We start from the raw sequence: 23,183 nt of genomic DNA on the forward strand, positions 1-23,183 counted from the left end.
CCCAACTATTCTGTCAACAGTCCCGGGTCTTGTTGTGTTGTTTTTGTAAGTGCTGCCAAACCTAAATCCTACCCATTTAATGTTACGGGATTTGTATGTTTCAGCTGTAAAAACGTCTTGACTACTGGGAGAAATGGCTCAGGGCAGAGAGTGACGCGCAACCTTATCTCTCCCTTCCCATTTCTTGAGGATGAACCATAATGCCACATTTAATTCATGCACCGAAAGGCAATGCAGTCATTGTAATGATAATGAAATGAAGAGCAGTCCATTAGTGAAAATGGGTTGTCTACAATAGACAATTCTCATTTCAAGTTTCTGTCAGCATCTTAATCATTCGGATCTGCCCCCCCCCCCCCGCTTCCCATCACCGTTTTCCATCAGTCCAATTCAGCTCCCTCTTAATTTACTAGACTGTTTTGGCTTTTCGCTAGTATTAACAGAATTGGAATCAAATCCACCTGAATACAAACACATCTTTTAGATCAATGTTTTGTATAACCTTGATCTTTAGGATGAGGGAAAGGGTAAACTAAATATTGTTGAAGCAGAGAAGACCCATAGCAACAGGTAGAAGTGGAATTTTTAAATACCGCTTTCATCTTTTTCTCTCACTCCAGGATGAGGTGCTGTATGTTAACAATGTCCTTTAAACCACATTGTAAAAATCAGTTAGCAATGAAAGCTTCCACATGCCTGGCAGGTAATTTGTTGGAGATGAACTTCGTTAACATGCTGGGTAAATATACTTCCACATCTACTGGAGCGTGCGGAGGATCACGGATGTCGTTTACACGAGCCCTTTCTGCAGATTTAACATGGTATTTACCCCTCAAAGGAACATTTCCCAGTGGTAAGTACTGTGCTAAAAGTTGATTTAAGTTGGCACTTTAACAAACAGAATGGATTTTATGCCCTGCTTAGAATAATTACAGAGCCGTTGTCTGAACTGTTCGGTGCAATGCAGCAAGGTCTGCTTGCGTGGATCAGAACTGTCGGCCCGCATGAAAACGTTGTATTCAACCACACACTTATCTAGGGGTAAACCCTACTAGATTTAGAGGGGATTTTGTGTGGCGGTGCGTAGGATTATACTGCCAACCGCAAAATTACCAGAGCAAAATGGCTACTAATTGCACACTTCCTGTTTAGGATGGTTTTGTACAAGGTGCCTGCATTCTAATCAAAACAAATTAATTCCTTTTTAAAAATTGTCACTGCTGTTGGAAAGAAAACAATGACCAAAAGAAAATGGAGGGATGGGGGGAAGTGAGAAACCAAAAAGCAGATGGATGATTGAATATTATTAGAAAGCTTAGAGGTGTAGCTCTTCTGCAGATTATTATTATTATTATTATTATTATTATTATTATTATTATTATTATTAAATTTCTATACCATCCTATACCTGAAGGTATCAGGGCGGTTCACATCAAATATCAAATACATAAAATCAAAACAAAACCAACAACCCAATAAAAAACAAACCCAAAACAGCCAGCATTTTTTAAAAGGGTATAGGTAGACCAAGTCAGGCAAAGGCCTGGTTGAAAAGGAAGATTTCAAGGTGTATAGTGAAGGCGCCAGGCGAGCATCCCTGGGGAGAGCATTCCACAGACAGGGAGCCACTGCAGAGAAGGCCCCGTTCTCGTGTTGCCACCCTCCTGACCTCTCACAGAGGAGGCATAGAAAGAAGGGCCTCAGAAGATGATCTCAGGGTCCAGATAGGTTCATATGGAAAGAGGCGGTCCTTGAGGTATTGTGGTCCTGAGCCATTTAAGGCTTTATAGGTAAAAACCAGCACTTTGAATTGGGCCCAGAAACTAATGGGTAGCCAGTACAGTTGGACCAGGATTGGTGTAATATACTCAAACCATCTTGCTCTGGTGATCAGCTTGGATGCTGAATTCTGCACCAGCTGAAGTTTCCAAACCGTCTTCAAAGCAGCCCTATGTATAACGCATTGCAATAATCTAACTGGTGATCCAAGGAAAGTTTATAATTTTCTCATGGACATTTCATCAGTATGTACAGAAGTTTAGGGGCCAAATTCAACTGATTCATCTCACTGGTGGAAGCCCTCACAAAAACTTTGCGTCGTTGCCGCTCCCCACGAACAGCCAATGGGCAGGAAAAGACCCAGAAGGCCAAATGAAATCAACAGGCTAGCAGGTCCACATCCCTGATGTATCAGACATTTCCCAAACATCTGGTACCAGATGCACACCTTTTTCTGTATGAGAATTTCAGGCACAATGCGCTCTTACGCTTCCATAAGTTTTGCATTTAGAGTGATGCATCAGTGTTCTCAGTCCCTGTTCAACATTCTCAGCATCTCCTGGGCTTAAGGGGGCCGGACCAGAGCAGTGACTCATACAGATATGCAACAGGCACTATCTATTTTTTTAGAAAGGGGATTTATTTAAAGATATACAAAACCACACATCCATTACAAAGTATCTTTTTATGATATACTGAGATAAACCAGTGACTTAGTCTATAAGAGAACAATGTCAGAAGGAAGGAGATGCCAGGAAAAGAGAAACCTAAAGAAAGAGAAAGTGAGAAAAAAGGAAAAGAAAGAAATGGAATAAAGATAAAGAAGAAAATAATAAAAGGACTTCCGGGTTTCTGTCCTCCTGCTACATATGACATTCACTCCATAAGATCCAACCATTCCAGAACCCAGTATTTATTCAGACTTCAAATCCAGATATTACAAGATCATTTTCTCTTCCATGCAAAAAAGTTGGTAAGAATTTTTCAACCCTTAACAAATGTTAGTTGTGATTGTTCTCTAATCAAACATGTTAACTCTGCCACCTCAGCCAAGTTCAATAGTTTTATCAGCTATTCTTCTATAGTGGGGTAGGGTTGTGTCTTTCCATCTTGGTGCATCGAGCAATCTCGCTGCTTTAATCATATATTGGAGCAATCTTCCATAATCCTTTTCTAATTGTGTTTCTATTGGCCCCAAAAGAAAGAATAACAGGCATTATCTTCCGAGGGTAGGTACCCTGCTGACATCGGGAGCAATTGAATGATCCAGACACGCAGAAGAATCGATCCCATGCAGCAGAGGTTGCTGAGGAGGGAGAGGAGGAGGCGAGACCTGAAAGATAAATCATACAGAGCTGCAGCAGGCATCCTCTGGGTGTTTGTGCTTGGACTTAAAGGAACCTCAGTTTATTTTGCTTGCTTGCTTGCTTATTACAGCAGCTGTTCTCACTACAGCACTCCGGTACACAAACTGAGGAGGACTGTGCCAGCCCATTACATCAATCAGCTGTGATGGGCCATCCAAAACTCAGTGATATACTTCTGACATGACCTTCAGTGCTGAACCAGTTGCCCACTCCACCTGTCGATGACGTTGATCCAGGAGAATGAGAGCCACAAAACAGGTAAGTTGATACCTTCCATTGGCCCAACTTCTGTAAGCTCTTGGGCACTGAGGCTAGACCTCCAAGCACATCTCCTCAGCGCAGCAACTATTAACACCCCTAATAATAAACAGTCCCAAATACAAGGCTTCTCCACGCACCAGTGTCAGTCCAAGAAGTGGTGAAATTGTGAGGAAACCTTAGGCTTTAAAACTCGGTGAGAAGCGAGGAGAGAGGGGTAAAAGAGAAAGAAAATAATTTCTGTGTGGGGTAATTCAAGCCTTCTCTTGCTTTGGATGAGAATTTGAACCAAAACCCAGCCATCCTTCGCAATGTGCACACCTCCAGATTTTGCATTGCTGTTCTCCAACCAAAGAATGTATACAAAAATGCATATCCTGAGGTAAAGTGTGCCTAAAAATCCATCTATTATCGGTGAAAACCAATGCATCTTATTAGGAACAATTGCTTGGCAAGAGTGTGTGTGCGTTAGGCAATATTACATGCAAGCATGCGTGTATTGTGAGAAATTCACACTAACGTGCTGGTGGATGTTTGTGAGGACTTTCAAAAAGCAGCGCGCTAACTGAACAAAAATGTTATCTTCCGAAGGGTGGGGAGAAGTGTTGTGGTTTACCTGGAAGTGTGGAGAAGTGAATCTAAGGCTGGAAAAAAAGAGAAACAGAAAGCAATGGAAATTGAAAGCTTGAAACTGAAAGCCCATCCTTAAGGTTGAAACTGATGGGGAAGGATGAGAAGTTAACAGCCTGCGTAGGGAGAAACCAAACCAGGCTTCTGTCTCCTGGCAGAGGGAATGTGGAGTTTACATGCCACCAGAGCAGCTGTTTACAGCCACACCTCCTCTTACACCTCAAGAGCTGCCGCAGCAAAACTTCTTTTCCTTTCCTGTATCGGTAACAGTCCTTTCGATCTGTAGCTGTTTTGGCATCCTAGCTGTTGGTGGCCCTCTAAGGACCTGAAGTGTTGTTTGTTTTGCTTTCTTCTAAGAAGCAGGCAAATGCCTTTTTTGATTTACGAGCTTAAGTAGGATTTTATTTTATTTTTTAAGCCTCCAGTTCATCAACAGGAGCAAAGTGTTTGGTTTTGAACTTTTCCAGCCTGGTTTGTTTAGCTTGGGTCTGGAGATGAAGCTGTTGTTGTTCTTTGAGCCAGCCATAAAAACATACGAAATGCTAGAAATTGCATTAGAATAACAGACAGGGCAGCAGCCGTAAAGCACAGAAACAATCAAACAGAGATGATGCAGCCAAAATGTGTGATATATATAAAGACAGCTGCTGAGCTCAGGTTTAGCAAGGTGTCCCAAACCAGAGTTCTGTCAAAAAGAGAGACTCGAATGCTTTCTTGTCACTACAATGATCAAATCATTACACATGTCCTGGTGTTAGTGTTTTCATTCGCTTAGACTGTGGGTGAGGTGGGGAACCTATGAGTCTCTAGTTGTGCTTGGACTCCAACTCCCATCATTCCCAGCCAGCAAGGCCAATGGTGAGTGATGATGGGAGCTGTAGGAGGGTGACAGTTTCCCCACACCTGTCTTAGAAACACCACACCTATCATTTTCTAGTATGCGGGTGCAAGTGGATAAATAGGTACCACTGCAGTTGGAAGGTAAACGGCATTTCCATGCGCTCTGGTTTCCATCACAGTGTTCCATTGCTCCAGAAGCGGTTTAGTCATGCGGGCCACATGACCTAGAAAGCTGTCTGTGGACAAACGCCGGCTCCCTTGGCCTGAAAGTAAGATGAGCGCCACAACCCCATAGTCGCCATTAACTTTAACATCCAGGGGTCCTTTACTTTTTACCTAGTACAATTAACACCACATAGCATTGCTTCTCTATGCCAGGGGTCCACATGTGGAAGCCCCAAGGTGAAATCCAGCCCTTTCCCCAGTGGTGATATTTGACCGCCTAGGCCCTATTTACCAACCCTATCAACCACAACAAAAAAGTACAGTGGTACCTCAGGTTACATATGCTTCAGGTTACAGACTCTGCTAACCCAGAAATAGTACCCCGGATTAAGAACTTTGCTTCAGGATGAGACAGAAATTGTGCTCTGGGGGCACGGCAGCAGCAGCGGGAAGCCCCATTAGCTAAAGTGGTGCTTCAGGTTAAGAACAGTTTCAGGTTAAGAACGGACCTCCAGAATGAATTAAGTACTTAACCCGAGGTACCACTGTACTGTGAATGAGTAGCCTCTGACAAGGCATTGCAATCAAGCATTGGAGACGGCACTGGAGCCTTAACCCATGCCTTCAACTCCCTTGCCAAATTAGCTGTTTTGCCTTGTGGTAAAGATGGTGATCTTCAGAACTGCATCCAGAGCCGGCCCTACCATGAGGCAGCCGCCTCAGGTGGCAAACATGCAGGGGCAGTGGAGAGGACTCTATATTTGTGCTATACAGCCTGTCTTGCTCCCACTCCACTAAGCCACTGCTGTCGGGGCACAACAGGGGATGTTGAAATAAGATGCAATTGTCTGCTGAGCTTTCGTACATGGAACAGGCCTGGGAAGTGGCAACTCCTGACCCTTTGCTTCAGGAAGCAAAAACTCTTGGGCCGGCCCTGGCTGCATCCGTTCAGGGCAGTGCCAGATCATTCCAACAGATTTCTGGAAAGCCTTTTTCAATTTATTTATTTATGTATTGTGCATTATCTTAACTATATTCATAAGTTGAAAGACAGATAAGAACACCAGGACTCCTTTACAGGATCCCGTCAAGTGCCAAGCTGCACAAGTATTAGTGCACTGGGTACAAACAACAGAAGATAATTAAGAGCATCATGACCACCTTAAGAATTTAATATTTGCTTTGACTCCAACATTGGCCAGAGGTATGCCCCTGGAAAAGTCACGAGGAAGGGCATGGTAGCAATGAACACCCTCTGTACTTTGTCCCATGTGTCTGATTATATTAAGGTATACTTCTCTTGAATGTGGAGGTTCTAGCTGTTGTAGTACCATGAGGATCGGTTTGAGGATCACTGTACAGCATTTGGAGAATGCAAGCAATACTTTCAAGCAGCAAAAGTGGCCAAAGACTGCATTCAATACCTTTTTCAATTCAAGGTGAGTTCTGGGGAGTGGAAACCTGCAATGTGACTGACCACTTTCCATTAGGGCAAGCATGGGGAACCCGAGGACCCCCCCAAAGATGTTGCTGAACAACAACTCTCTCCATCCCTGGCTGCTGGCCATGCTTGCTGGGGCTGATGAGAGTTGCAGACCAGCAAAACTGGCAAGATCAAAAATGCCCCACACCTGAACTAGGGGAAAGGGTGCTATTCAAGGAGCCCACTGTCTAACACCATGGGGACATTAAGTAAAGGTAAAGGGACCCCTGACCATTAGGTCCAGTCGTGACCAACTCTGGAGTTGCGAGCTCATCTTGCTCTATAGGCCGAGGGAGCCAGTGTTTGTCCACAGACAGCTTGCAGGTCATGTGGCCAGCATGACTAAGCTTCTGGTGAACCAGAGCAGCACACGGAAACGCCGTTACCTTCCCGCCGGAGCGGTACCTATTTATCTACTTGCACTTTGATGTGCTTTCAAGCTGCTAGGTTGGCAGGAGCAGGGACCAAGCAATGGGAGCTCACCCCGTCACAGGAATTCGAACCACCGACCTTCTGATCGGCAAGTCCTAGGCTCTGTGGTTTAACCCACAACGCCACCCGCGTCCCTAAATGGGGACATTACCTCCTCCTAAATACCCAGAGAAACTTTGTTTAAATGCATGGACTACTTAAGGAATTTCTGAGCTATCCTATGCAAAAACAACCTGCCCAAGCTAGAGCCATTAAGAAACAATACAGGGCCACTGAGGTCCATTGGCAATACAAGATAATTGCCGTCCCTCCTTGCCTTGACCTGTGAACAGAGACTGGGGATTTCCTAAAGTTTTAAAAAAATAAAATACAGGGGGAGTTACGGAATACTCCCATCAGCCTCAGACAGCATGGGCTTTGTAGTCCACAACATCTGGAGAGCACCAGGTTGACAAAGTCTGCACAGAAAGAAGGGAAGGAGTGACAGGAGCTGAGCAAACACCCCACTTGCTGCAATCAGGTCAGTGCAATGAAAAACCAGGCTTATAACACAAACGGAGCACAGGAAGTTGCCTTCTACCACATCCAACTCTTGGCCCATCTAGCTTAGTAGTGTTTACACTAACTGGCAGCTGCACTGCCAAAGTATGAGCCCTGCTACAGAACTACATCCCCTCTCCAGAAATAAACCTGCAGTGACTGCTGTTAAACTCTTACATCTGCTTTCTCCCAAAGAGCCGGTTGCTATATGGAGCAGTTTTCCTCAGCACAAGAAAGCATGTCGAGGAATTTGCTTACAAAGCATTATGTCAGAATAAAGAAAGAATTTCATTTGTAGATGGGTTTTTTTTCTCGCTCAGAGAATATCCATGAACAGGAGTCGGCGAAAAGCAAGTCCCCAGTTCTCGAGCGTTCCTGCAAAATACGTATGGATTTTTGCATTCCAGACTAACATTTTCCACATGCATTCCTCAGTGGAGAAAAAAAGAAAGAAAGTTATGCCAAACGGACTCAAATGTCTCCAAAAACACCCTACACCGCACAATGGATGTTCTCTTAACGCAGTCAGTAGCAGAATTCCGATGTGCGACTCTAGGAAATTATGGTAAACAGGATATCGACAGGTCATGGTGTCAAAACATGTCCACATGTTGCTTGGATTCACATTTACTCTTTCTTTCTTTCTTTCTTTCTTTCTTTCTTTCTTTCTTTCTTTCTTTCTTTCTTTCTTTCTCTCTCTCTCTCTCTCTCTCTCTCTCTCTCTCTCTCTCTCTCTCTCAAGGGTTGTTGGCAAAGACCACACACAGAGGTGTGTGTATTTATGGATTCATGACCTCCAAGAAGCCCTGCTATTGTTTACCATTCTGCAAGAAAGCCAGAGAGAGCTATAATGTGATAATAATAGTGAAAGCCTCCTAACATATATATTTCTGGTGTGTCAGCAAAAAGTCAGCAGGGCTCTCCAGCTGGCACCGTCTTATGAGAGAGCTACACGGGGAGGCCATGCACCCTGGCAGCTTCTGCTGCTGTATAGAAACTCCAGCAAAAGGAGAGAGAGAGAGAGAGAGAAGTGAGGAGCTATGGGGAGAGTGGGATTTACAACTGAGAGCACTCCAGAGGGCTGCATATTGTAGGCTCAGTGCTCCTCATGCAATAGGGACGGGGGAGAAATTCAGTTCAGTTCAATTGAAAGGCAAACTCCCCAAATTCATACTTTCTGAGAACAATTAAATGAACCAAAACTCAGCCAGTCTTTAAAATCTGCACGTCTCTGAATTTTGCGGCAGCTAGACTGGTGGCTGGGAGCAGCCATCAAGACCACATAACACCGATCCTGAAAGACCTACATTGGCTCCCAGTACGTTTCTGAGCACAATTCAAAGTGTTGGCGCTGGCCTTTAAAGCCCTAAACAGCCTTGGCCCAGTAAACCTGAAGGTGTGTTTCCACCCCCATCGTTCAGCCCGGACACTGAGGTCCAGCTCTGAGGGCCTTCTGGTGGTTCCCTCACTGCGAGAAGTGAGGTTACAGGGAACCAGGCAGAGGGCCTTTTCAGTAGTGGCACCTGCCCTGTGGAACACCCTCCCATCAGATGTAATGGAAATAAACAACTATGTGACTTTTAGAAGACATCTGAAGGCAGTCTTGTTCAGGGAAGTTTTTAATGTTTGATGTTTTATCACTTTTTTATATTCTTTTGGGAACCACCCTGAGTGGCTGGGGAATTATTATTATTATTTGCAATGCAGTGCTCCAGCCAACTATTGTGTAAAAAGGGGGCAGGATAAACTGAAATAAAGTGTGCATAGGCATGCATATATCAGTGAAAATAACACATTCTGCAACCGTATCTCAGGGAGATCTTTCTCTCATAAGACCTAAAAGTCCTACCGTGGCATGAACACCGCTTTAGGAAATTTAAAACAGGAATAATCTCAAAAATTACACCTGTGTCTGTCAGCAGTCTGTTTACACTCTCACAGCTCATGGTGGTTCATAAAAGTTGCTAGCATTTAGCACCTGACGGAGTTTGCATCCCACGCCAACTGGGCTTGTCAGCCTCCGCGTGGTTCCTCCGTGACTTGCCTCAACATGAACTTGAGCCACCACTTCTGAATAATTGTATCTAAAAATACCTTCTGGCCACAGCCTGAAGTCCAGGGAGCCATTCCTGGTTTCTACGTAGATCTCAGTGTTTACCGGAGAACAGAAGCTTGGGGGGAAGAGTCCCTGCCATTTGGTTGTTTGTGTTGAGTTACTTTGGGTGCCAATTTGCTTTTTAATATGACTGGATTAATTGAGAGCAGCAGTGAATATGGCCTGGCTAATGCTAAAGCATATTTTAGCATCTTCTGTTTCTCAGGCCCAGTTGCAACGAAGGAGGCACGCAGTCTTTTTATTTAAAATGGTTGCTACTTCACTGCAGCCACCATGTCCCTAGTTAAAAGCAGAGGTGGGTGAGAGGAAATCAATAATTAGCACCTCCACCCAGAAAAAAGACTGACGCAAAGGCAATTACATCATCATCATCTCAGGGCAGTTCACAGGATAATATAGGCTATTAAAGGGACCTGACCATTAGGTCCAGTCGCAGATGACTCTGGGGTTGCGGCACTTTACTGGCCGAGGAAGCCGGCGTTTGTCCACAGACAGCTTCCGAGTCATGTGGCCATCATGACTAAGCTGCTTCTGGCGAACCAGAGCAGCGCACGGAAACGCCGTTTACCTTCCTGCCGGAGTGGTACCTATTTATCTACTTGCACTTTGACATGCTTTCGAACTGCTAGGTTGGCAGGAGCAGGGACCGAGCAACGGGAGTTCACCCCGCTGTGGGGATTCGAACCACCGACCTTCTGATCGGCAAGCCCTGGGCTCTGTGGTTTAGACCACAGTGCCACCCATGTCCCGAGGCTATTAAAGAGGCAACTAATAAACTAGTCTTCATTAATTTCACATCCACATTCATCAGAAAGCAGCAGAACAAGCTGTCTTTTCAAGTGGGAAACCTTTAATTAACATTGTTGGGGACCTCCGCGTAGTGTGACTTATCTGTGAGTCACTGTTGGATAATATAGCAGTATACTTCTTGTGCGTAGGGGTGCCAACATGAATAAAATATGGGGGGGGTGTCAGGTAAGCCTCGCCCCACATAATCAATCACATGACACGGCTCATGCACACCATTTGAATGGCAATGCCCATCAACTTGGGAGGCGGGTCTGGCCCCTTCAGATATTCTATTGGGGGGCCGAAGACCCCTGGGCCCTAGGAGTTTGCTCCTATGCTCATGCAGAACTTCCATTTTTATTCCCATTCCAGTTACTTGCAGTACGGGGATTGTAACCAGAACATACCTTACAAAATTGCTGTCCCCATAGCTCACACTGAGGCCCAAGCCAGACAGGTGAATGTATTTATTACACAGCTTTTTCAGCTATTCAGTAGGGGCGAGGTGAATTTTTCATACTAAAAGAAGCACAGAAGGCATGAGAGTGAAGCCCTTTCATGCCCTGCCTGTCCAAACTCGATTGCTGTAAGACATTCACCCACACAGAGAGACAACCCAGCTCATGAACTGGGCTGGGGAAAACACACATAAAAGCAGTTGAGCACAGCGAAGTACAGTGGTACCTCGGATTAAGTACTTCATTCGTTCCGGAGGTCCGCACTTAACCTGAAGCAACACTTTAGCTAATGGGGCCTCCTGCTGCCGCCGCGCCGCCGCTGCACGATTTCTGTTCTCATCCTGAGGCAAAGTTCTTAATCTGAAGCACTATTTCTGGGTTAGCGGAGTCTGTAACCTGAAGCGTATGTAACCTGAAGCGTATGTAACCCGAGGTACCACTGTAAGTCTGTGGAGGGTTTCGCGGCTATTCCCAACCTGCTCCAATAAAAGAAAGAAAGAAAGAAAGAAAGAAAGAAAGAAAGAAAGAAAGAAAGAAAGAAAGAAAGAAAGAAAGAAAGAAGAAAAACATGCACCCATTTTATAACCAAACATGTATATGGTTTGGCCCAAAGCCTAAACCTGTTTATCTTCCTCCTTTGTCCCTATCATCTCTCCTTCCTTCTCTTCTTCTATTGTTTCTTTTGATTTCTTTTTTTTTTAAAACCTTGGGATTGTAAGACCTTAGGGCAGCAATATGTCTTCCCCACCCTTATGCTAGTTTCAGGCACCATCCTTGCTGAGGGTGCTATGTAATTTCGATAATAAACTGTGGGGTGGGGAAAGGCATTCAGTTTTTAATGCTCCTTCCTTTGGGGGATATACCATCGTCCTCCACCGCTACTTCTTTTTTTAAAAAAAAAAACACCTATAAATTAAGTGCTTTGTGCGATACCTGAACATGTACTTTGGCGCTTATCTACGCTTCGAATTCTGTTCTACACTTTCCTCTTCCCACCCAAATAATTGCCAGAGGCCCTCCTAACTGCCTGAATACTAGGATGTAATCTATCTAGGCCTAGTGCCCTATCAATTTTAATAGCTTTAATTACCCAACTGTCTGCTTTGATTAAACATAAAAACCTTTTAATATAACTCACCACTCCCTCTCAGTATACGCACACAAACAAAAGCGTTAGGCGCCCTGGTTAACCCTACAGTAAAGGGCATCTTATGCTTTCTGTTCCTGAACCATTCAAGCAGTTCTGTCATAATCCTAGCAGTTTCCTTTCTCTGTCTTTTAATTTTATTTTCACAAAAGCGTCATGATCTCGGTTGCTTTGCAGATAAATTAATGGCACAAATACTGTAGCTACGAACACAGAGAGTAATTTTTGATCACTTCCAGAAGGAGATGGAAAGATCTGCCCATTTTGCCAATCTAAAATTCAGTGATCCATATTCTGCAGCAATTTGTGATTTAAAAAAAAAAATCAGCAACAGCATTTTAGTGCAAATTTATGCTAATAAACACATTTTTTACTAACGTACACATGTTTACAAGCAATTTCCCTCATATGCATTTTGGTTTCTTCTTTCCATGGATATCTTTATTGTTATGTACACTTTTACCTAATACACTCATTTTTGTAAACATTGGTTGGTTGGCGAACTGCATTACAAAATTCGGTTGAGTGTGAATTTCAACAGAAAGATGTGCTTTGGTTCATCTATTTGGAATGAGCAAATTTGAAAGATTCAGATTTAAATACAAGCTGAATCAAATTCCTCCCTCACCCCTACTTCCAGATCTTTAACTTAAAAGTATGTAAAAGTTAATTTCATGATTTCAACAGTGCAATCTTTCATTATTTATCTAACAGTGCAATCTTATACTGTCTTCTCAAAATCCAGCCGGTATCAACATCACAGGAGCTGGGGCTCATCAGAAAGTCGGCCATCCTAAATGAAAGCAGAGTAGGCAAACTTAAAAGACTGATGGCAAGGTATTGTCAGTATTATGAATATAAGCACAAATGGTGTGTTCAGTTCAATTGCTGAGTGACCCTTGAGTGAAACACTGGAAGACCAGTGTAAATGATACTGAGCTAGCTGGACTTATGGTTTCATTTGAAGGCTGTGTAGTAGTAGTTGTTGTAATTTATTTATAGCCCACCCATCTGGCTGGGATTTCCCATCCACCCTGGGGAGCTCCCAACAGCATATTAAAAACATGAGAAAACATTAAACATTTTTTAAAATTCCCTAAACAGGGTTGTGTTCTAAAAGTTAGATAGTAGTTATATTTCCCTGACATCTGATGAGATGTCGCAGGGTGGGCGCCACTACTGAGAAGGCCCTCTGCCTGGTTCCCTGTAACCTCACTTCTCGCAGGAGGGAACCACCAGAAGGCCCTCGGAGCTGGATCTCAGTGTCTGGGCTGAACAATGGGGGTGGAGACGGTCCTTCAGGTATACTAGGCTGAGGCCGTTTAGGGCTTTAAAGGTCAGCACCAACGTTTGAATTGTGCTCAGAAACGTACTGGGAGGCAGTGAAGGTTTTTCACGACCAGTGTTATAGGGACTCGGCGGCCGCTCCCAGTCACCAGTCTAGCTGCCGCATTCTGGATTAGTTGTAGTTTCCGGGTCACCTGCAAAGGTAGCCCCACATAGAGTGCATTGCAGTAGTCCAAGTGAGAGATAACCAGAGCATGCACCACTCTGGTGAGACAGTCTGCGGGCAGGTAGGGTCTCAGCCTGCATACCAGATGGAGTTGGTAAACAGCTGCCCTGGACACAGAATTGACCTGTGCCTCCATGGGCAGCTGCTGGTCCAAAATGACTTCCAGGCTGCGCACCTGGTCCTTCAGGGGCACAGTTACCCCGTTCAGGACCAGGGAGTCTTCCACACCCACCCACCCCCTGTCCCCCAAAAACAGTACTTATGCCTTGTCAGAATTCAACCTCAATCTGTTAGCCGCCATCCATCCTCCAACCGCCTCCAGACAGTCACATAGTATAGGGATTGAAGGAAGGGTACCATAGAATTGTAAAGTTGGAAGGGACCACAAAGTTCATCTAGTCCAACCAATTGCAATGCAGGACACTTTTGCCCAACACAGGGCTCATACCCCATCTCATGCCTTACCAACTGAGTCATGTGAAACAGAAAATTGTCATCCGAATTTGGATTTCAGTAAATCGTAGAGCCACTTCCGCCCTGCAAAGGAGGTGGTGTTGCGGGGTTCACGCCCCCACCATGCGCGCGGCAGCTGGTGCTTAGCCTCCACGCGATTGAGGGAATCCCCTGCTGCGTCAGCCCCAATCGACTGGCTCAGGGGGCGTGGCCTGCCCTATTTAACGCAGGCGCGGCCGGGGATCTCCCTCTTTTGTTACCTCCAGCTCCTCCTGTTTCCCACCCTCCCTCCCTTTAAGGTTTTCGTCCTTGACCATGCTATGGACCTTGGTTGGTCGCCGTTGAGGGGCCTGGTAGGAATTTTTCCACTTGGCAAATTGGCACCAGCCACTTGGTTTTCGCCTACCTCGTAGCAAATTGCCACAACTTTCTTGCTATTGGCGGTTAGGCATTGGTATTGGTATTGTTATGTAGATGGAAGAGGGGAGGAAGCGCCATCACCTGCCCCGCATATTGAAGGGTAGTCCGGTAAAGGATTCCAGGGGGTGTGGCCCTGTCCAAAGCCTAGGGAGGTGAGGGCCTAAGGCACGCCCCCGAGCAGTGACCTTGGGGGAGTTCCTAGTTGATATGCATCAGCAGGACTCCCCCTACTGGTGGTTAACTCTTCCCTGACTTCAAGCGGGTGGGCTGAAGCCGGATATACAGTGGTGCCTCGCAAGACGAAAATAATTCGTTCCGTGAGTCTCTTCGTCTAGCGGTTTTTTCGCCTTGCGAAGCACGGCCATTAGCGGATTAGCGGATTAGCGCTATTAGCGGCTTAGCGGCTATTAGCGGCTTAGAAAAAGGGGGAGAAGGGAAAAAAACTCACAAGAACTCGCAAGATGTTTTCGTCTTGCGAAGCAAGCCCATAGGGAAATTCGTCTTGCGAAGCACCTCAAAAACGGAAAACTCTTTCGTCTAGCGAGTTTTTCGTCTTGCGAGGCATTCGTCTTGTGGGGCACCACTGTAGTCGGTTGGGAGTAATACCTAAGCCAATACTGCTCATCACCTGTAACCAATAAATTTGTGGCCTTAATTAGCCCATTAACCTTAATAATTGTGCCATGTGTCTTTATTTCCACGGGGGGGGGGGGCGGAACTCGCCATGCAACTTCATGTCTCAGAAGCAATATTTCAGCAACTCAAAATTGCTGTGAGAACTGGGCGTTCTCACTAAATGCCCAGTACACTTCTACAATCTACTCCTCCCTCCCTTCTGGGCTACATCCTTGCTTATGCTCAGATAGAACGTATCCCCTCCACATCTCTCTCTTGATATTCAGAAGGCTGGATCTAAGTACAGTACATCACCCCTCAAGTCTTTCTGAAACCATGCCAGCCACAATATATTCCACTCTCTCATTAAGAAGGTTGTTAAAGAGTCACTCTCTGCGATGATGAAAACCAAACCGCAGTCTTACACATTTGACACATTGGGCAAAGGCTGTGTTTGAAGGGAGTGTTTCATCTCCGTTCCAGGGCAGATTCCTGCATATAAATGTTTCATACTTTTCTGTTCTCTTGTGACATCTAATTGCTTTAAAGTGATAATCAATCCTTTTCATAGCACGCCAGTTTCGTCCCTGATCTGGCAAAGAACAAAGTGTCTTGCTTTGTGCACGCTGAGAGGACAAATCTGCTAGGAAGTTCTCCTCGGCATCTTGCGCCAGAATGAACCAGAATTGCATGCATTGTGATCCCTGTAAAACCAATAGGTCTAATCAAAGGTGCATATGTAAACTTTTCAGGTCTCTGGCTAGTTATTTCCCCCCCCCCTTGGGGACTGAACATTATCCGGAGTGAAACAGCTATTCCAACAGTTTCCCAGGCAGTAAAATTACATATTTTTCACCAACCACAAGCAAATATTTAGAACACGCAGTTTTAATTACATTCCTATTCTTATTAGTACAGGAAATGATGTGCTATTCATTCATTAAATGGCCCTCACTCAAGCTAGGCTAGAGCTTTGCTTGGCCTGGTACAAAAGCATACAGTGGTGCCTCGCAAGACGAAATTAATTCGTTCTGCGAGTTTTTTCGTCTAGCGAATTTTTCGTCTTGCGAAGCACGGTTTCCCATAGGAATGCATTGAAAATCAATTAATGCGTTCCTATGGTCAAAAAAAGTCCAAACAAAGCCAAATTTGGTACAACAAGAGTTTATTAACTGCTCTTTAAAGTCACACATACTGTAAAGAGCAGTTCAAAAATTGAAGGAAAAATAAATTAAGTTTCTAAACATGACAGAAAAACATTTAAAAATCAACAAAGTGTACAGTACATTTTCTAAGACTCTGGGGGACCACTCGAAGAAGGCTCCTCTTCCACTCTTTGCTTCTTGCTCAAGAACCTGTCCATAGTCTGCTGCTTCATCCGCCTTTTCAGCACCTCCCTGAAAGAAGACATGACCGTCGCATCATAACTGTTCCCAGAGTCACGTGCCTTTTGCTTGTCAGGGTGGTGCTGGTCTGCAAAAGTCTGCACCTCCTTCCACTTCTGGCAAATGTCCCTCAGTCTTTCGGAGGACAGCCGTTCCTCAGTTGCTTCCTCCTCTTCCAGTGAGGCCCACTCCTGCGCAGCCTCTGCCTGCAGTTTGACCAGCTCCTGGGTGGTCAGCTCGTGGTCGTGCTCCTTCACCAGCTCGCTGATGTCCTCCTCTGTGACCTCCAGTCCCATGGTCCTCCCCAAGGCAACAATGTCCTGCACCACTGTTGACTCTGGTGCATCAGAGTCACTTGGTGCCACACAGTCCGGCCACAGGCTGCGCCAAGCGCAATTCAAATTTCTCTGGCTGATCCCGTTCCAGGCCGTGGTGATCATCTTCAAGCAGGTGACGATGTCGAAGTGGTCCTTCCAGAATTCCCGCAGGGTGATGGTGGTGCAGTCAGTCACCTCGAAGCATCGCCTGAAAAGCTCCTTGGTGTACAGTTTCTTGAAATTGGCGATGACCTGCTGATCCATCGGCTGAAGCAGTGGCGTGGTGTTAGGCGGCAGGAACATGATGCTGATGAAGCTGAACTCCTCCAACAAGTCCACCTCAAGGCCTTTAGGATGAGCAGGAGCATTGTCCATCAGAAGCAAAGCCTTCAGCGGCAGGTCGTTGTCCAGCAGGTACTGTTTGACAGCAGGGCCAAAAGCAAGATTGACCCAGTCCACAAACAGCACACGTGTGACCCAAGCCTTGCTGTTGGATCGCCACATGACACTCAGCTGCTCCTTGTCAATCTTGTGTCTCTTGAAGGCCCGTGGGTTCTCCGAGTGGTACACCAGCAGGGGCTTGATCTTCAGGTCGCCGCTTGCGTTGGCACAGAAGAGCAGGGTCAGACGGTCCTTCATGGGCTTGTGGCCAGGCAACTTGGCCTCCTCCTGAGTGATGAAAGTCCTTTTGGGCATCCTCTTCCAAAACAGCCCGGTCTCGTCACAGTTGAAGACCTGCTGTGGAACGTAGCCCTCCGTCTTCACAACCTCCAGGAACTCCACTGCAAAGTCTTCAGCCGCAGGAACATCAGAACTGGCGGCCTCTCCGTGCCGGACCACGCTGTGGATTCCGGATCTTGTCTTGAACCGGTCAAACCAACCTCTGCTTGCCTTGAAGACTTCAGGCTCGCCTGAGGTTCCTGGCTGATCCTGGACGAGGTCTGCGTGCAAGGCCTTGGCCTTCTCGCAAATGACGGCCTCAGTCACAGTGTCCCCTGCACGCTGCTTCTCTTCTAACCAGATGAGCAGCAACTTCTCGACCTCCTCCAGAACAGCTGGCCGGTTCTTCATGATCCTGGTGACTCCCTTGGCCGCATCAGTCGCCATGATCTTCTCCCTCATCTTCAGGATGGTCCCGATGGTCGATGGATTCCTGCCGTACTCCCTGGCAAGGTCCGTCACACGCATTCCGCCGTCGTGCTTCCGGATGATCTCCTTCTTCATTTCCAGCGTCACCTTCTCCTTCTTCCTCTCGCCGGCCTCTGCAGCAGCAGTCTTCTTGGGTCCCATGGCAGCACAGCTCCTTTGTAAACTCAGAAAAAGAAAAAAAAAATCAGTGATGTGCTTCAAATCCAAAAAATTCAGAAGCACACAGCCACCCACCACACAGAAATTAAAACCCAGAACCAAGTCCTTGAATCCCAAACACCCCAACCCAAAATCCAAAACCCCCCAAAAAAGTTTTAAAAGTTTAACTAACCAAATGGATGCAAAAGAGGTTCGGGAAGAGCTTCAACAATCAATCACCAAAGTCTTCAGAAACCTCAAATGGCTGCAAAAGAAGTTTTGGAAAAGCTTAAAAAATCACCAAAGTCTTCAAAAACCTCAACTGTTCCCCCAGCCACCCATACCACACAGAAATTGCAAACCCCTAGCCAACTGCTCCCCCAGCCCCTCCCCAACTGCTGCAAACCCCTCCCCAACTGTTCCCCCAGCCAACCAGCACACAGAAATTCAAACTCAGAAAATTTTTTAAAAAAACCAACATGGCCCAATGGTCATAAAAAAATTTAAAAAAACCCCCACAAGCTCCCAGATTCCTGCAAACCCCTCCCCAACTGTTCCCCCAGCCAACCAGCACACAGAAATTCAAACTCAGAAAATTTTCAAAAAAAACCAACATGGCCCAATGGTCACAGAAAAACAAAAAAATTCCAAAAAAACCCCCCACAAGCTCCCAGATTGCTGCAGAAACCTCCCCAACTGTTCCCCCAGCCACCCAGCACACAGAAATTCAAATTCAGAAAAATTTTCAAAAAAAACCAACATGGCCCAATGGTCACAGAAAAACAAAAAAATTCCAAAAAAAACCCCCACAAGCTCCCAGATTGCTGCAGAAACCTCCCCAACTGTTCCCCCAGCCACCCAGCACACAGAAATTCAAATTCAGAAAAATTTTCAAAAAAAAACAACATGGCCCAATGGTCACAGAAAAACAAAAAAATTCCAAAAAAAACCCCCACAAGCTCCCAGATTGCTGCAGAAACCTCCCCAACTGTTCCCCCAGCCACCCAGCACACAGAAATTCAAACTCAGAAAAATTTAAAAAAAAAAACCACATGGCCCAATGGTCACAGAAAAACAAAAAAATTCCAAAAAAAACCCCCACAAGCTCCCAGATTGCTGCAGAAACCTCCCCAACTGTTCCCCCAGCCACCCAGCACACAGAAATTCAAATTCAGAAAAATTTTCAAAAAAAAACAACATGGCCCAATGGTCACAGAAAAACAAAAAAATTCCAAAAAAACCCCCACAAGCTCCCAGATTGCTGCAGAAACCTCCCCAACTGTTCCCCCAGCCACCCAGCACACAGAAATTCAAACTCAGAAAAATTTAAAAAAACAACCACATGGCCCAATGGTCACAGAAAAACAAAAAAATTCAAAAAAAACCCCCACAAGTTCCCAGATTCTCTTAAAACCCCCCCCAACACCAAGTCCTTGAATCCCAAACACCCCAACCCAAAATCCAAAAACCCCAAAAAAAGTTTTAAAAGTTTAACTTACCAAATGGATGCAGAAGAAGTTCTGGAAAAGTTTTGGAAAAGCTTCAAAAATGAGCAAAGTCTGAGAAAAGGCTACCAAACCGCGTGCTAACAGTTGCTCCTCGAAGTCAAGTCGCAACTGCAGCTGTTCAAGCAAAGCACCCTTGGTTTTAACGGTTTTAAGACAAAGGAAACAAAGTCGCAAGACGTTTTCGTCTTGCGAGGCACGCCCATAGAGAAATTCGTCTAGCGAAGCGTCGCAAAAAACGAAAAAACCTTTCGTCTAGCGAGTTTTTCGTCTTGCGAGGCATTCGTCTTGCGGGGCACCACTGTACTTTATAAACATATCAACATTTATTTACCAACACGTTACTAATAATAATAATAATAATAATAATAATAATAATAATAATAATAATTTATCTATTATTTATACTCTGCCCATCTGGCTGGGCTTCCCCAGCCACTCTGGGTGGCTTCCAACAAAATATTAAAATATAGTAATGCATAAAACATTAAAAGCTTCCCTAAACAGGGCTGCCTTCAGATGTCTTCTAAAAGTCTGGTAGTTGTTGTACTCTTTGACATCTGGTGGAAGGGCGTTCCACTGGGCGGGTGCCACTACCGAGAAGGCCCTCTGCCTGGTTGCCTGTAACTTGGCTTCTCACAGTGAGGGAACCACCAGAAAGCCCTTGGCACTGGACCTCAGTGTCAGGGTAGAACGATGGGGGTGGAGACGCTCCTTCAGATATACTGGACTGAGGCCGTTTAGGGCTTTAAAGGTCAGCACCAACACTTTGAATTGTGCTCGGAAACATACTGGGAGCCAATGTACATCTTTCAAGACCGGTGTTATGTGGTCTCGGTGGCTGCTCCCAGTCACCAGTTTAGCTGCCACGTTCTGGATTAGTTGTAGTTTCTGGGTCACCTTCAAAGGTAGCCCCACATACAAGTGTCCTGGTATATCATCTGCTGAATACCATCTGCTGAATATCCAAAGGCTAGGATCCAAAGGGGTATAAAAGCACACGTTCTGTGAACATATATATTTATCTCCCCATTTTTTCTCTTTGGAAGTTGCTCTGCTCAAGATTTCCTCAAATTTCTCTTCACTCACCTCCAAGTTCAAAAAGCGACCGGGGGGATTTGGCATGAGAGTAGGTTAAAGTGAAATATTGGGTGAGGAGGCAAGACCCAGCAGCAGATTCTCTAAACATTTGAAATGTTCTTGCGGCAAATCCCCCAACTGCTTTTTTCATCTGCTCTTTGCAGATTTTGGGAGGCACCTTCTGATCTGAACACGAATTGGATGGCGGAAACTGGGTGCACTCACAGAAATTAGACGTACATCAATCTGGACTTCAGCTCAGTGGACAGATCTAACTGTGTCATCCTATCCTTCAACCCCAGTCCTCCATCTGTGGTGGTGGTGGGGGGAGAGATTTTTTTTTTTTTTTAAAAAAAAGAAATATGAATGACCTCACTGACCAGTTTATTTAATTTATATACCACCCTAAACCCACAGGTCTCAAGGTGGTTCACAAGTTGCGGGTCTTGGCGAAAAGTGAAGGTAGAACTTCAAGGATAATTAAGTAATGTTCCATCAGCCAATTTGGATGCCAGTAAAGGTTGCCACAGACATTTCTGAGATTATGGTCTTTCCAACGAGTGGCTTCTGTCCAGGTCTGCTAATTGTCTTACTTTAAATGTTGTGAGGATCCCGTGCCCTTTTAAAATGTGTTGTTGTTTTTTTGAGGGGGTGGGGGTTATTGGGTTGTTGTTTTTATTTTGATTAAGTATTTTGTGGTTTTATATTTTGATTTTATTCTGTGAATCGCCCTGAGACCTCCGGGTATAGGATGGTATATAAATTCAATAAAGAAGGAGGAGGAGGAGGAGGAGGAAGAGTGTGTGTGTGTGTGTGTGTGTGTGTGTGTGTGGTTTTCACAGCCAAATTGCAGCAGTCAGTGGGTAGATGTTAACTTCAGGGAAACTAGACATGTTTTCTAAGTAGGTATATGGCTATGACCAAGGCTATTTTTCCAGAAAAAGAGGTACCGGACATCACCATGACCCACCTGAGAGGTGGTAGAACTGAGTTCAGTTGAGTTCTGGCTGGGGAAAAAAGCCCTGGGGCTATAGAGACTCATTTGACCGCTCAGTTGCAAATGACAATGTTGACGAAGTAGGTTGTATTGTGCCATCAATGTTCCTGGTGCTTTATAGAGTGGCCTCTGCCACAAAGAGATGACAATGAACTTTAGAAATTGAAGCGGCGAGAGATAACAAAGTCTAGATGTGATCAGGGAAGAGTAACGGGATATATATGCAAAGGGAAAGGCGGTTATATATCGCCATTAAGCTGGTGAATTTCTTCACTCCGCACATCATGCCTTGAAGATCAATCAGGGCACACAACAGAGTGACGATTCAGCAATCACTTGCCCACCCAGAAGGCTCCAGTGTGAATCTCCCCTTGAAAGGTCAAAAGGGGAAAGATCCTCTTGAGACATGTGTGTACCGGAGACCAAGCAAACTTTCACATATACAAAAATAATTGATCCAGCATCGTACAAAGCACTGCCAAGTATTATGAGTCTTCTCCAGTGGCATGCTTGCATTGATGTCAACAGCGCTACATTCCTTCCCTTGGAATCTCGACCCTTTAAAAAAGAAATAACAACTTTCCTGCAATTTTTAAAAAAGCTTTTTGGAGCCCCTTTGGCACTTCACATTTCACATGGGCTGCTCGAGAGGGTGAAAAGCAGTTCAAAGAGAAGAGCATACTCTGCCCTTTGAGATGTGCTCAGTTGACAGGTATCATTTAAAGGCTGACACTGGGTACATTAAGCAAAGTCCACAGTGCATGAACCTTCGCCCTGTGCCAAAAGGGTTTACCACTCTCTTTGACTTCACAAGGGCTCTGTATTCTTGCAGGGCTCAGATAGCGGCAGATGACAACATAGCATTATACCCAAGAACTTTTAGAGCACTCCAAACCTTAGTATGAAACGTCCTTGCTTTGTTTCCTTTACAAGAGCACACAAGTGCCCCCAGGTTAAGCATCTAAACCATGTTCAAGTTTCCCAAACATGCTAGGAATGAGCGAATTGTGATGAATGACTTGAATAAGAGGGGCACTTCTCTTCCCCCAGTGAATTGTGTCACAATAGTGAGGATATGGCTGGGGAGTGCAGGTGTGTGGATAGTTTGGGGGAGAAGTCTGTGAGGAAAAAAGGAAGGAAACAGTATATTTTGTTCTGCCAAAAGTGCCACCCCACTTTACAGAACTCTCTCTTTTTGTCCTATAGCTAGGCATGGGGGAGAAATTTGAGTAGAGTTGTAACTCACAAGTCGAACATAATCCGTTCTGGAAGTCCATTTGAAGAAGAAGAAGAGAAGAGTTTGGATTTGATATCCCGCCTTTCACTCCCATTAAGGAGTCTCAAAGCGGCTAACATTCTCCTTTCCCTTCCTCCCCCACAACAAACACTCTGTGAGGTGAGTGGGGCTGAGAGACTTCAGAGAAGTGTGACTGGCCCAAGGTCACCCAGCAGCTGCATGTGGAGGAGCGGGGAATCGAACCCGGTTCACCAGATTGCGAGTCCACCGCTCTTAACCACCACACCACACTGGCTCTTCAGTGTGACTTCCGAAACGTTTTGATTTCCAAAGCGCGGCTTGTGATTGGCTGCAGAAAGCTCCTGCAGCC

At 45.3% G+C, this 23,183-nt stretch overlaps 1 long non-coding RNA gene across 1 annotated transcript; it reads left to right on the top strand.

The window, feature by feature from the left end:
* Nucleotides 1–2,167: 2,167 nt before the first annotated feature.
* On the top strand, nt 2,168–22,874 carry LOC309363046. The gene is made up of 3 exons (XR_014165193.1): nt 2,168–3,404; nt 20,997–21,154; nt 22,783–22,874. It is a non-coding gene; the product is annotated as an uncharacterized lncRNA (long non-coding RNA).
* Nucleotides 22,875–23,183: the final 309 nt, after the last annotated feature.

This window comes from Podarcis melisellensis, assembly GCF_964234715.1.
Source record: "Podarcis melisellensis genome assembly, chromosome: 2".
In the NCBI taxonomy this organism is placed as follows: Eukaryota; Metazoa; Chordata; class Lepidosauria; order Squamata; family Lacertidae; genus Podarcis; species Podarcis melisellensis.